Here is a 13641-nt window from a genome sequence, read left to right as displayed (position 1 = left end):
TAAAGCATCCAGACTGGTCAAGCCAGTCCTTGGCTTAAGTGCTTAGCCAGTGATTTTTCCTCTTCCTTTGGGTTTGACCTCACAGCTGACAAAAGCCTTCTGTTACAAATTGCGTCAGTCAGATTTGCTTGAAAACGTTACTGTTATCAAATGTACAGCTTGAATGTTCCAGGGTGAAAGAAGGAGCCCCAAATCATCTGTTTAAATACAGTGGATCACTCCTTAGTATGTCAGGTACTTGTTCCTTTTGTCCAAAGACTGAATGTCTAAAAGAGAAGTAGACTATATTTCAAAAGAACAATTATTCAGATCTATGAGTGAATTCAGGAAGATATTAACTATACAAATCCCTTTATGCTAAGCACCTGGACCCAGATTTTAATAGGGAAGTAGATCAAATCTGATGTCCTTGAGCAGGGGTGGCTCCTGGTCAGCTAATTCTATGAGGAAACTGAGGCACTTGGTGTTCCCTCTTACATGACTTCCTGTACCGAGGAGAAAATACTGTCATTCACAGCAGAGGAAGAAGTCTTCACCTGGCTGTGCCTCACAGAACTTAGAGATTTGTGGGCAGAGTTTCCTCTGCCCTTGAGCTGTGCTCTGTGGTATAGAGAGAAGGAGAAGAGGATAAATTGCAACTTGCCAATCATAAGGGTCTCATAGGCTAGTGCTTAAAAGCTACCACCCTCATCTGTGACTTGTCCACCAGGGTAAGGTGGCTATGGGCAAAGCACCTATTGGCAGTGAAAGATAATGGAAGAAGATGGACACAGGAAATACCCCCTTTGTTTCCAGTCTGTGGATAGCAGAGGCAAATGGGGGCGAGGAACTTGGCTGCCTGTGAAACTCCCTCTCCACAATCCCTACTGTCATCTTCCCCCCACACCATGGTGGGGGCTGGCGAGCTGCTGGGGGCCCTGATGGAGCACTGCTGCCTGACCTGGGGCCAGGCTGCTGGCACAGCTGTGAGAGCATCCCCACAGCAGTATGCACGGTAACGCTGGAGGCAGGAGCTGGGTTGCTGAGATGAGATCATTGATGGGTCAAGGATTCTGAAAAGAAAACACCAGCCTAGAAATCTTAGGGGCAAACCAGAGGGCAGTCACCGGGCTGAGCCACCAGTGCCAGCATGTGGGTGGCTGGCGCCTCTCTCTGGGGCTGAGCAACCCACAGGAGCCCACCTTGCCTGTGGGACCAATGCTAACCTGGCCCCCAGAGCCTTGCTGGGGTGGTCAGCACACTGGCACTTTGCCTGACAGCTCACTAAATCCCAGCTGCCTTTTGTGCATGCCAGCCAGTCAGTAATTGCTTTATGCTTCTATGTTGTGTATATCCTGTTCGCAGCGTCTCTTTGCACCCAGAATAAGATGAGTGAACAGACACAAAAGAAGTGTCCCAACATGTCTTACAATCCGTGATTCACTTTGGGTGAATGACACAAAATTTTGGTTCTTCAGGAACAGAGTCGCCAGTCTGCAGAAGCAGGATCCTTGGTCACAGGCTTCTGAGAGCCCTCCGAGAAGGGCCAGGGATCCCAAGTAATTGTGTATTTCTAGGTTATGACTTGCAGATTCTATTCCTACCATTCTCCCTTCTATATTCATATACAGCTGTATCATATCTCAATCTGAGAAAACCAATTTTATTCTACAAAAATGGGAGATCAGTGTTCCCTTATAAGTTAAAATCACCACCTTAAAACCAGTATCCTCTTACAAATTTATCCCCATTAAATTTAGTGATTTAAATCACAAGGATTTATGTTCACCCTTAGCAGGTGCTCATGTGAATGGAATAATGTAAATGGACTACTCAAACAAAACTTTAGGAGTATTTGTCAAATTTGGGTGTGTCTGAGGCCCCAGCCTTACAGGCGGGAAGCCTTATCTGTTGATTGAGCTCTGGGGTTTGCAGGAAGAGACCTTTAAGCCAAATGTGTCTGCTGGAGGCTGAGCAACTTTCAGGAAATTTGGAAAGGCATTTTCTCATTCCCAGCTGAAAGGCTCTATAAGTCTATAAGCTAAGGATTTAAACTGTGCCAAAAGAGGAAAAGAAGAGGTTATGGTATTGCAAATCAAGGAGACGGCAGAGGGGTTTCAAACAGCTTAAATGCATTTATTCTCAGTGCCACAAAAAAAAGGGAAAAAAAAAAGGAAAAAAAAAGAAAGGGGGACATGTCACAGTTTAGGTACAACAAATTCACTGTTGTTTTTGCAATCACTAAAACTCTGAATTTGTAAAATTCAAGTTCTCAAATGAATTCATTTTTAAGCTAATTAAATTTCAGTATTGTCTTGATAGGAAAGAATTGTTTCCTGGTATACTGACTGAAGAAGCAGTACAGTTTCCTACAAAACACCACTTGCCACTTCAAGGTTACAGCCATGTGTAGCATGCACCCAAGTCCATTCTTTTTAATTCTTTCTAGTGATGTCCTTTAAAGCTTCATTCCTAATGCGGGTCAATACTGTGAAAGAAATGCACCATTTTCCAGCCTGAGGTTTGTAAATTGGGAAGGGTAGCTATATTACATCATGTAAGGATATAAAATACTGGTTGCTCTAATGAAAGCAACGATGACTGGTAGTACACTTAGAAGGCATTGCCTGATAGTATTACATATGTAAAAGATTCACATCCCTGCATGATGCCAGTTATTAGAAGAATCCCTTGAGAAAGCTTGTAAGGAAGTGAAGAAGCAGCCATATGGCATTCAGCAGAGTGTAGCACTTTTCAAAGCTGCAAGACTGTTCTGAGAAGAAGCTCTATCTTATTTTTACACAGAGTTGCTGTTTATGCATCTGAAATTTCATTAGTTTCACCATACGCATCTGGCTGCCAGTTAATGTCCTACAACCCACAAACAGCAGAAGATTGCTCACCATAGTCATGGAAGAGTTGGAGGAGAAAAGAAAATGTCGCTCTTTGTTTGTGGACAGGAGCCTTTCCAGGCAGCCTCGCGAGTGGCAACCAAAGGTCATATGTATACTGTGTTTCCCTGGTGACTGCTCTTTTCAAACGTGTGTTTCTAATGATGCAGCAGGCCTTGGTCTAATGAAGTGGCGAAGGAGATGTCCTTCAATAGGTATTGACCATGAAATGCTACCAGGAATCATTAAGATAATATTTGCCTGTACTTTCTTCCTCTGGTTTGATTTAATTTATGCTGTTGTCTATTATTTATTGACTAGTCAGTGATTAACCTATGAACGAGGTGATACTAGAGATACCTATCTTGTAGAAAAAATATCCAATATGTTTCTATACGCTGTCACAGTTTTCAGGTTAACAATTTTCCTTCCTCACAGACTGGAAAAGACACAGGACCTGTGCTATTGAACCAGGGATAGGGTTTGTAACCTCATCTCCACCATAAGCCAGTGTTGACAGCTCTGGCAGAGGTATGAGGAGCCATTTATAGGCTACTGAGAGAGGTGGGGTTGTTCAGCCTGGAAAAGAGAAGGCTTCGGGGGGACCTTATAGCGAACTTCCAATACCTGGAAGGGGCCTATAAGAAGACAGGGGAAGGACTGTTCACAAGGGTTTGTAGCGATTGGATGGGGGTTAACGGTTTTAAAGTAGAAAAGGGTAGATTTAGGTTGGACGTTAGGAAAAATGTTCTTTAATATGAGGGTGATGGATCACGGAACAGGTTGCCCAGAAAGGCAGTTGAAGCCCCATCCCTGGAGACATTCAAGGTCAGGCTTGATGGGGCTCTGAGCAAACTGACCTCATTAGAGATGTCTCTGCTTGTTGTAGGGGGGCTTGGACTACATGACCTTTAGAGGTCCCTTCCAATCCAACACGTTCTATGATTTTATGATTCTATACTCTAGCCAGACCAAAATTACACCTAGCAGCCAGAGATTGTTTAAAACCCTAGCAGCAAAAGAGGAGTTTATTCCCCTTCACTAACTGACCAGGCTTATTCAGTCTATGCAGACGTCATTATTTTCAGTATTGTTTAATATCTTCACTTAAAGGAAGCACTGCAATCGTTTTATCCCTGTGAAAGTCTTGTGCTACAGCTTTTCTGTCCTGTTGAATGTTCCTTGTTTGCTGTGTTTGAGACCATAGATGACCACAATCCACACCTTGTATTTCTGAGTGGGAAGGCCTGCAGTCACCAGACAGTGAAAATCCAGGATGCCTGTTAAGACTTACGGGGTGTGCTAATGATGCCATTAAACTATCATTGTGAATTCAGAGTTAACAGGTAGGAATTTAAGCAGGCAAAACAATGGAAGAGCAGGACAGAAGCACTTGAATTGGCTGACCTCCAGGCTGGCAGTAACACTGTGATGGAAAGAGATGACAGCTAATACCCCAAAGCTGTCCTTCTGCGCTTCCCGCCTTTGTGTTCAAATGCCTGAAAGTTCTGTGAGTTCCCAGTGTTTGGGAAACCTGAAACTTCTGCATTATTCCATTTCTCGTAACTTTGGGGACAGTGGCATGAGACCATGCAGTAGTTTTCAAAAGAGCTGATTCTGAAACTACTTTTAAATAAAATTGGCATGATTTGCTGCAAATTAGCAGAGACTGTATAGATTTTCAGGACAAGAGGCACCACACCCCCTTACTTTCATTAGTGCTGCTTAAAGGATCAAGCAGCTCCTGGCTCAGGCTGGTCAGTGGTGGACGACAGCAGTGTTTGTAGTTCAGCCCTAAATTAGACTGAGAGCTGCTCAATTGTGAGGAAACTTCTTAAATTACTAATTTTTTCTGATCATTGACAAGCAAAAGTCCCATTCTCTGTTTTTTAGCGTACCTAGCTGTTGATAGCTAGTGCTTGATTTCACCTTGTCTTTCCCTGCTTACAGTTCAGAAATCACAACAATCTCTTTGTTGTTGAAGTGAGTGGACAGCACTTCTTCAGTCTATTTTCCTGTAAATCATCTTCTTAAACTTGGCTTCATTCTCACAGGTTTTTCTGAGTGCTCCCTGGGTCACCAGCTCCTGTTCAGCAGTGGACATCAGAGATTGTACAGTAGTCCTGCGCTGTACCCAGATTCCCCGATCTGCAGGCAGTGGTGTACTCAGTTTTCTGGTTCTCTAAGCCTTCTCCTGGCTATACATCCAGATAGATCACGGTCTCTGTGCTGAGACTTCACATACTTTATCTGCCTTGACTCTAATCTCTTTGCCCGTGTTATTGTTCTCCAAAACTATAGTCACTATTCCAGAACAGTTGTTTTTATTTTTCAGATGTCTGACCTTGAGCTTCTGTGCAGGAAAACTTGTGAGCTCAGCTAGTCTTGCAATTTACTCTTGTTCAGCAGGTAAGCACTCTCATGTTGGTGAATATGCTCTCTATTTTTTTTGCAAAAAGTAGAAGCTTAGATGCAGACTTTTCATTTAAAGGAAACTTAAAAAAACCCACTGAGCATAATTTTCCACTTCAAAATACACCTGTTTAAAAGGCAATGTAAACTCATGTCACTCTAAATTTAAGCAGATTGTAGCAGCAATTAAAAAATTTGACTCCAACCTATTTTAATATTTATTGCCTATGAAAACTACGGACTAGTGATATGGAAAAGAGTTAGTATGTCATAAGCGAACCCCATGCAGGTAGGAAGCACTCTTCCCTGTCAACCACGGAAGTTGTGTGGCCAATAAAGCACAGATCAATCACCAACAAACCCTCAGTTATTAATGCCAGCCTGAAGATCTAGATTTGATGTCCACTGCTGCCTCTGCTTTGTGGAGTTGGCCAGGTCCCTGCTCCTGCCTTCTTGGTGGCTGGCGAGTGTCAGTTTCTGATTGCCTGGCTTGAGACCACTGCAACACTTGCAACAGAGAGCTGGTTCTGAAGAAATGGAGTGGAGTATAATGCTTCACATTTCTCATAGGGCACTTGCAGTTATTTTGCATCTTATATTCTCAATACTCCAGATCCCAGCTAAAAAAATGGAGGAAAACCCCCACTCTCAGGACCTCATTAGCCTAGAAATGGACCACAGAAAGAATTAAGCCTGGGATGTTTATAATCTGAACAAGCAAAATGAAATTCTCATATATCCCTCTATTTTTCCCTACAAAAATTGCTAAAAATACCAGAGAAATACGGAAGATAGACAAATGTGAACTACAGATTTGTGTTGATTCAGCATGTCTAAAAACCAAGACTGGGATAATTTGTGGCTTTATAACAAAAACCCACAACAATTGCTGTCCTCCACTTTTCCCAGCCTTGCAGAGGAAACAGCATTCTGTTAATGGTGGTCTGAGCGGAAGCAGAATGAGCCGTTTTCCCAGAATTTAGGTCCTAGCCAGAACTTTTTGAATTCTGGTTTAAGAAATAGTTCTTGCTTTACTTAGGACGTCTTCTGACACATCGTTGGTTATGGCCAATGAAATTGCTAAGCCACTGTCCATCATATTTGAGAAGTCGTGGCAGTCTGACGAAATTCCTGCCGAGTGGAAAAGAGGAAACTTAACCCCCGTATTTAAAAAGGAAAAAAAGGAAGGCCCGGGGAATTATAGGCCAGTCAGTCTCACCACTGTGCCTGGTAGGATCATGGAGTGGATCCTCCTTCAAACTCTGCTAGGGCACATGGGAAATAAGGAGATGATTGATGACAGCCAACATGGCTTCGCCAGGCGCAAATTGTCCTTGACAAATTTGGTGGCCTTCTATGATGGAGTTACAGCGACGATGGATAAGGGAAAAGCAGCCAACGTCATCTACCTGGACTTGTGCAAAGCATTCAGTACTGTCTTGCATGACATCCTTGTCTCTAAACTGGAGAGACATGGATTTGATGGATGGACTGCTCAGTGGATCAGGAGTTGGCTGGACAGTGGCACTCAAAGAGTTGTGGTGAACGGCTCGATGTCCAAGTGGAAACCTGTGACAAGTGGTGTTCCTCAGGAGTTGGTACTGGGACTGGTACTGTTTAACACCTTTGTCGGTGACACAGATAGTGGGATAGCGTGCACCCTCAGCAAGTTTGCCAATGACAACAAGCTGTGAGGTGCGGTGGACACGCTGGAGGGAAGGGAGGCCATCCAGAGGGACCTGGACAGGCTGGAAAGGTGGGCCCGGGCAACCCTCATGGAGTTTGACAAGGCCAAGCACAAGGTCCTGTACTTGGGTCAGGGCAATGCCAAGCACAGATACAGGCTGGGTAATGAGTGGATTGAGAGAAGCCCTGCTGAGAAGGACTTGAGGGTGCTGGTGGATGAAAAACTGAACATAAGGCAGCTATATGCACTCACAGCCCAGAAAGTCAACCGTATCCTGGGCTGCATCAAAGGAAGCGTGGCCAGCAAGTCGAGGGAGGTCATTCTCCCCCTCTACTCTGCTGTAGTGGGACCCCACCTGCAGTGCTGTGTCCAGCTCTGGGGCACCCAGCAGAGGAAAGACAGGGAGCTGCTCAAGCGTGTCCAGAGGAGGGCTACAAAGGTGATCGGGGGCTGGAGCAGCTCCCCTATGAGGACAGGCTGAGAGAGCTGGGGTTGTTCAGGCTGGAGAAGGCTCCGGGGAGACCTTATAGCCGCCTTCCAGTACTTAAAGAGGACCTACAGGAAAGATGGGGAGGGACTCTTTATAAGAGAGTGTAGTGATAGGATGAGGGGTAATTGTTGCAAACTGAAAGAGGGTAGATTTAGATTAGATATTAGGAAGAAGTTCTTTACTGTGAGGGTGGTGAGACACTGGCACAGGTTTCCCAGAGAAGCTCCCTGGAGGTGTTCAAGGCCAGTCTGGATGGGGCTTTGAGCAACCTGATCTAGTGGAAGGTGTCCCTGCCCATAGCAGGGGGTTGGAAATAGATTATCTTTAAGGTCCCTTCCAACCCAAACCATTCTATGATTCTATGCTTCTATGATAATATAAACTACTCATGTATAGCAAGTAAGAATTGAAATAATGTAATTTGTAAAATGCTCAGCCTGTTTCTCACAGGCTGAATGTTCCTTTGGTCAAGTTTCCTCCTTTAAGATACTTGATTTGGTATGCTCTTTGTACCAAAAAGAAAAGAAAAGAAAAAAAGAGGAAGAAAGCAGATTCCCCTGTTTGAGGGATGTCAGTCATGCTCTGAGCTGGTTTTCATCGTGCAAAGCCCGTGTTCTTTGTCCTCTCCCTCTGAGGATGCCCCAACAGAAGCTGCCCAGTGCTCCGGGGGGGCCATGCTGAGCCCTGTGCCGTGCTCCCACTGGCCAGGCTCTCCAGAGAGATGGCATCCTTCTCAGGAAAGGATATGGCTGTCATGGGACCGTGACATGCAGGGCACAGCACAGAGGGCAAATGCTGTCCGGCCACAGTCAGATCCTATGCGCAGCAAGCTGGGCATGGGCAGAGGGAGGAGTGTTGGGAAAACACATTCTGAGCAGCTGGGATAGGGACTTTGGAGACGGAGAGGTGCCAGCGCCAGGGCCACAGGTGATCCTGCATGCCTCAGGCTGGCAGCAGGAACCTGGGAAGGAGTGGAGGAGGGCGAGGCTTTTTGGGCAGGCAGTCAGCAAGCAGTGAGAGCTGACCAGGCCCCACCATGCTGGGGTTCCACAGAGGGCCAGAGGCCTGCCCTGGGAGGAGGACAACCTAGCTGCAAAACACGGGCTCTCTCTGGAGGCCACAAGCTGGGTGGCCACAGCTGCCTTCAGGGAGGCCTCGTGGGGTCTTATGGCACTCCTCGGGCTCAGGAAGAATTCAGAGCTGCTTTCGTGCAATCTGCTTCAGCAATCTGACACAAATTAGTGACGTATTTTAAGTGGGGAGGTGTCTCCCCTTTTCCTTTCCTGTGGTTTGGAGTTTTTTCTTTGTTTTTTTTTTTAGGGGGGCTTTTTGCTTTTGTTTTGCTTGACGACTCAGTGAATGGCCTGAAATGGCGACGGTGAGTGCAAGGCAACAGAGGATGGAGTGGACAGCGGCATTGCAGTAGCCAGAGACATGTGTGCTGGGACAGGAGTTACCTGGCCTTGCAGGAGACCACAAGCAGGCAGTCAGAATGGTATCAGTCTGATTCAGTACTGTAAACTGCGACTTTATGATACTGATTCAAGTTTTCTACCCAAATGCCACATTCTCTCATTTCCTATAAACCTCACCAACTTCATAGATTTTTATGTTATCAGCTCAAAGCCATGCATTGACTGTATCTTTTCTTATACTGTCCTTTAATTATTTAAAAAATTTTTTAGTTTCCACCCTAGTAACTACTTAGTTTACTTATTGAAACTCTCTCTTGTTTACTTATTTTCAGACTTAGTATTGTAATCGGGAGAACAGCACAGTGAAATCTGTGCACGACTAATGTGTGAGCAATACCATGACCTGAGACGACCGCAGGTGATAAGAATTTCAATGTCTCTGGTTGGCTAGAAAGGACTGCAGAAAGACTTTGATTTAGTAAGCTGCCAGATCTGCTATCTGAGAAATAAACCCTATTGTTGATGCTTGATAATAATGCATGTGAAGGAATTTTGGAGGTTTGGGGATGATTATATTGCAAACTGGAATATGCCCTGGGCCTAAGCAATACCCTGTAACCCTATCGTGTTACATTAAGCTTTCTCACGAGAGTGGAATTTATTTTACTATCAGTTAGCAAACATTGTACTGTCTGAGTCATAATTTGTAAAACAACTGCATACAGCAAGGAAAACAGGATTGGTTATTGCAACGTACTGGAAAATGAGAATTGCTTCAGTTTGCTCTAGACTCACTTTAGTTTGCTCAGGACTTGCTGAAAGTATTTGTATTTTGAGCACGATTATCAAGTTGCTACAGTTTTGTAGGTCTGTGGAATCTGATCGTCTCTTTTTCACACAGCTCCATAAGCCATGCATATATACTTTCAAACACTTAGGAAATGTATATCTTCATTAACTTCCCTGTCTTTTCTTTTTTATCATCCTGCTGCATGTGTTTAATACTCTCTTTTATAACATTCTTCTCCTGACTGGCTGATGCAGGATTGCTGTTCAATTTAATAGTAAATACAGGAAAGTCACAGATGCTGGTTGTGACATTGCAGCTGTAAGCATTTGGAAGAGCAATGAAAAAGAGAAAAACATTTTTCATTTACAGACAGTATTGTAATTATCTCTGATGGATAATGTGAGTGGGTGGAAAGGCTCTGTCCCTCATTTAGCAGCTACTTTAATATCACCCTTGGGACAGGGGATTCCAGAGCAAACCATACCTAATGCCAAGAAGGAGGGTCTCACAAACAGGTTTTGAAGCAGAGGCTGACCGTTCCACCTGGCCATTTGCAGGACTTCAGTACAGATGTGCAATCCAGTGAAGTGTGTGATCCATTCAGTCTAAAACTGACAATGCAATTACAGTCTTGATTACCGTCTGACATTTAGGTAAATCGCTATCCCTTTTTGATGTTTCCCTGTCAGCTCATGAGCTGAACGCAGTGATTCACTCTTAGCTATGTAAACCCAGCTGAAAAAACTGCAAGGCTGAGTTTGTTAGGGAGGATTAAAATTTGTGTGACAATAGACGTAGCCCACTGTGAGTCAAAAATTCTCCCTAGAATTATTTTGTTAACTTTTATGGTAAATGGAAGGCAAACATTCCCTCAAATACTTGGGAAAAAAAAAAGCCAGAATTGCCTGTTGCTTGCAAGTATGTGATGATAAGCTACCTCTGCAGAGACCAACAGGAGCTATGGCTGCTCCTTACGTTCACAAAGGCAAATTCAAGAGACTGTAGCCTTTAAGTGTTCCTAAGAGCACTGCTTTGTTTATGGCATATGCTGGTCCACCTGAGGTCAGAATGTCTGTTATGGGTTACTTTCTCATTCTGTTGAGCTTTTTGGTAACCAGGGGTTGGACAGCACTGCTTGGCAAATGTACGCTGCAGTTCATTGATCTTCTGCTTTGATTATGATTCTGTACTGAGAATGTCCCCCAAACCAGTTGTTTGTGTTAATTGTTGGGTTCAGGTACAAATACTATCCTTGCTCTGTTTCAGGACTGTAGATCTTGGCAACAAAGAAAGGCTTCAGAAATGCCTGCAACCTCATTTTTGGATGGGTGAGGCTGGACACCTGTGCAGGTGTGATGAGAGATAACAAAAAGAGGGTCTGGTCATTAAAACAAATTTGGATGTTTGAGATCCCAGATGTAGCTGGCTAGCAATCTACCTGACACATTCACTAGCACAAAACCACACGTAACACTTGTCATATAACCTCCTTTTTCTGTTAGATGTACCTCTTTTTTTTTTCTCTTTTTAGTTAGTATCATGCATTCATCACTGGTTATTTGAAGTCAACAGAAGTAAGTAGTGGAGTATGTATTTATTTATGAAAGAAAATCTGGCTAGTTTTTAGACTGACCACTGTATACACGCAAAAAAAACTAGAAAGAAAATGAAGCCATACCTGCAAACAGAGGCTGATGCCCCTTGTACTGCAGCTGTGTGACTTCACTATCTTCTTCTAGGATGATCTAGTCTGTTTTACCAAATCAATTCATAGAAAACATCCTCCTGTGCAGGTACCGGGTTTTTAAATGTTACTGAGAAGTATTTTAAGATGTGCCCACCCGTACATTTCTTTTCAGGTTTTATAGACATAAAGTTTCCCTGCAGGCTCCTATTATTCTGTTCTTCAAGAACATTCACAGAAGCAGCTTCATTTTAACTCACTGGGCAGATTCACGGGCACAAACTAACACACTAATTTGATGCAATGAGATATAGCCGCAAATAATTTCTTTGCAGGACTTTATTAATAAAGGGGAAAAAATTAAAATTACGGGAGTTTGCATCTGATGTGAAAGTAATCATGTTATCGCATGAATGCAGTGTTTGTAGAATATTTATGTTACTTAATCTTTGTGTTTCCCAGCCATGGACTGAAATTCAGTTCAGTCGTTCGTGAGGCAGATTCCTTGTGCAATAGCAAATAGACTCAGTGGCAGTGACTGTACAGGAACCAGACTTCCTGTTTGGTGGCAAATTTTAAAAGTTTAAGAGAAAGTTTTGAAATAACTCTCATGAAAAAAACCTCTTCGTGGTAATCAAAACAAGATGTCAACACTCTGCAAATAAATTTTTGAAGTGAGGCTAATACAAAAATTCTTTTCAAAATGAAAAACCATATTACTCTATTCTGGAGTTGTACAAAAGAATGTTAATGGAAATTCTTTCCCCTTCTTTCCTTTATGAGAAGTGGTGTCAGAACGGAATATTTCTGTAAAATGTTGCTGTTTTAAGCAGTTGGTAACTTCTGATGGGAAAAAACACTGTTGGTAAATTTCTGATCATCTGTGACCAGCAGGATCTGCAAATAAGAAGTGACAGCTTGTGGGATGCCACATAAGTATTTCTCAGCTGAAGGAAGAAGTTTGAGTCAGGTGTGGTTTGGAGAGATTTGGTCCAGCTTTTATTTTACTAATTATTTTACTTAATTGCTAGTTAATTCATGTTGATTGTCTCACTCAGCCTTCTCCAATGTAATAATGAGTAGCTCTGTAGGCCAAGAAAAGTTTTCTTTGTCAATGCAGTAAATTTGCTACTGTTTGCCTGTGTAAACAAGCTGTATGCATCTATGCAGGTCAGAATTACAACATCCTTCGTTACAAATCAAGAATATTCCACTATTATGTGAGCTGTGCCGCCTTTCCATTAGCTCAGACATACCAAACGAAGCTGTCTAGGTAGTTCAGGGAATTGTTAATGGACTAAACCCCCTTTTCATGTAGTTCATTGGTTTGGACAGCTGGACGTTTTCAGCAATTATGAAGAGTTAATATAACCCATTGGATTGTTTGTAATCCCTTGCTGGGAAGCAAATTGGTAGTCTCAAGCCAAATGCCAGTGAGAAAGGCTGCAGTAACAAAATCCACCAGACAAGCTGCAATGCTCTGGCACTTCCAGCCAAGAGAGCTGCAAGCAGGCTGGGAGACCTCCTTGTTAGTTGAGGGGACACCCTTAAAAACTGGCTTGTTGGTGCCCCATTTCCTGGGGAGCTGCTTGCTACCAACAGAGCTGCCCTTGGACTTGCACCTGCTGCATGGCAGCACTGGCAAAACAGGGCTGCCTGTAGGAACAGAAAGTGAAGTGGGACCTGAGCAAGGCCAAGAGTCCTCTGGGAAGGTGCTATGGTGGTTGTGCCCTAGGAGAGCCATAGGTGAATTGCTCCTGGGACCAGCTGGGGCAGGGTGGGGAGCTGAAGGAGCTGAGGTCTGCTCTGCCTTGCACCCTTGAGGCACGATAGAAGAAGTGGGGATACATCTCGTGCCTGAAATACGGTGTTCCAGAGGAAGTTTGAGTGTTTGATTTTTCCGTAACTAAACTAATGTTCACCCAATGTTCAAATGCATGGTACCATATATTTAACTTTCTCTCTGCTAAATGTTGACTTTTGTCCTTTTGGACTTTTTTGGTTTTCTCTTCTTTTTTTTTTTTTTTTTTCCCCACCTTCTCAGGGGTTGTGTAAAATTAATCCATGATCATTGCATGTGATTGAGGCAAGTGCATGGTTTTCTACTTCCCCTTTGTTCCAAAGTATGTGGGAGGATTTTGTTTAATTCACTTCCTCCAATAAACTTTCTAAGTATGTAGTACCAGTCCAAAAGGCAAGCCTGGAAAGTTTCTGACTGAAAGGTAAAAACTGTAGAAATTTTTGTATAATTGAAAGCAAAGGTTTATAACAAAAGTATTTCAATAAATTTTAT

This window comes from Leptosomus discolor, chromosome Z (genome assembly GCF_034619465.1).
Source record: "Leptosomus discolor isolate bLepDis1 chromosome Z, bLepDis1.hap2, whole genome shotgun sequence".
Taxonomy (NCBI): domain Eukaryota; kingdom Metazoa; phylum Chordata; class Aves; order Leptosomiformes; family Leptosomidae; genus Leptosomus; species Leptosomus discolor.
Note: the sequence above shows the minus strand (reverse complement) of the source record.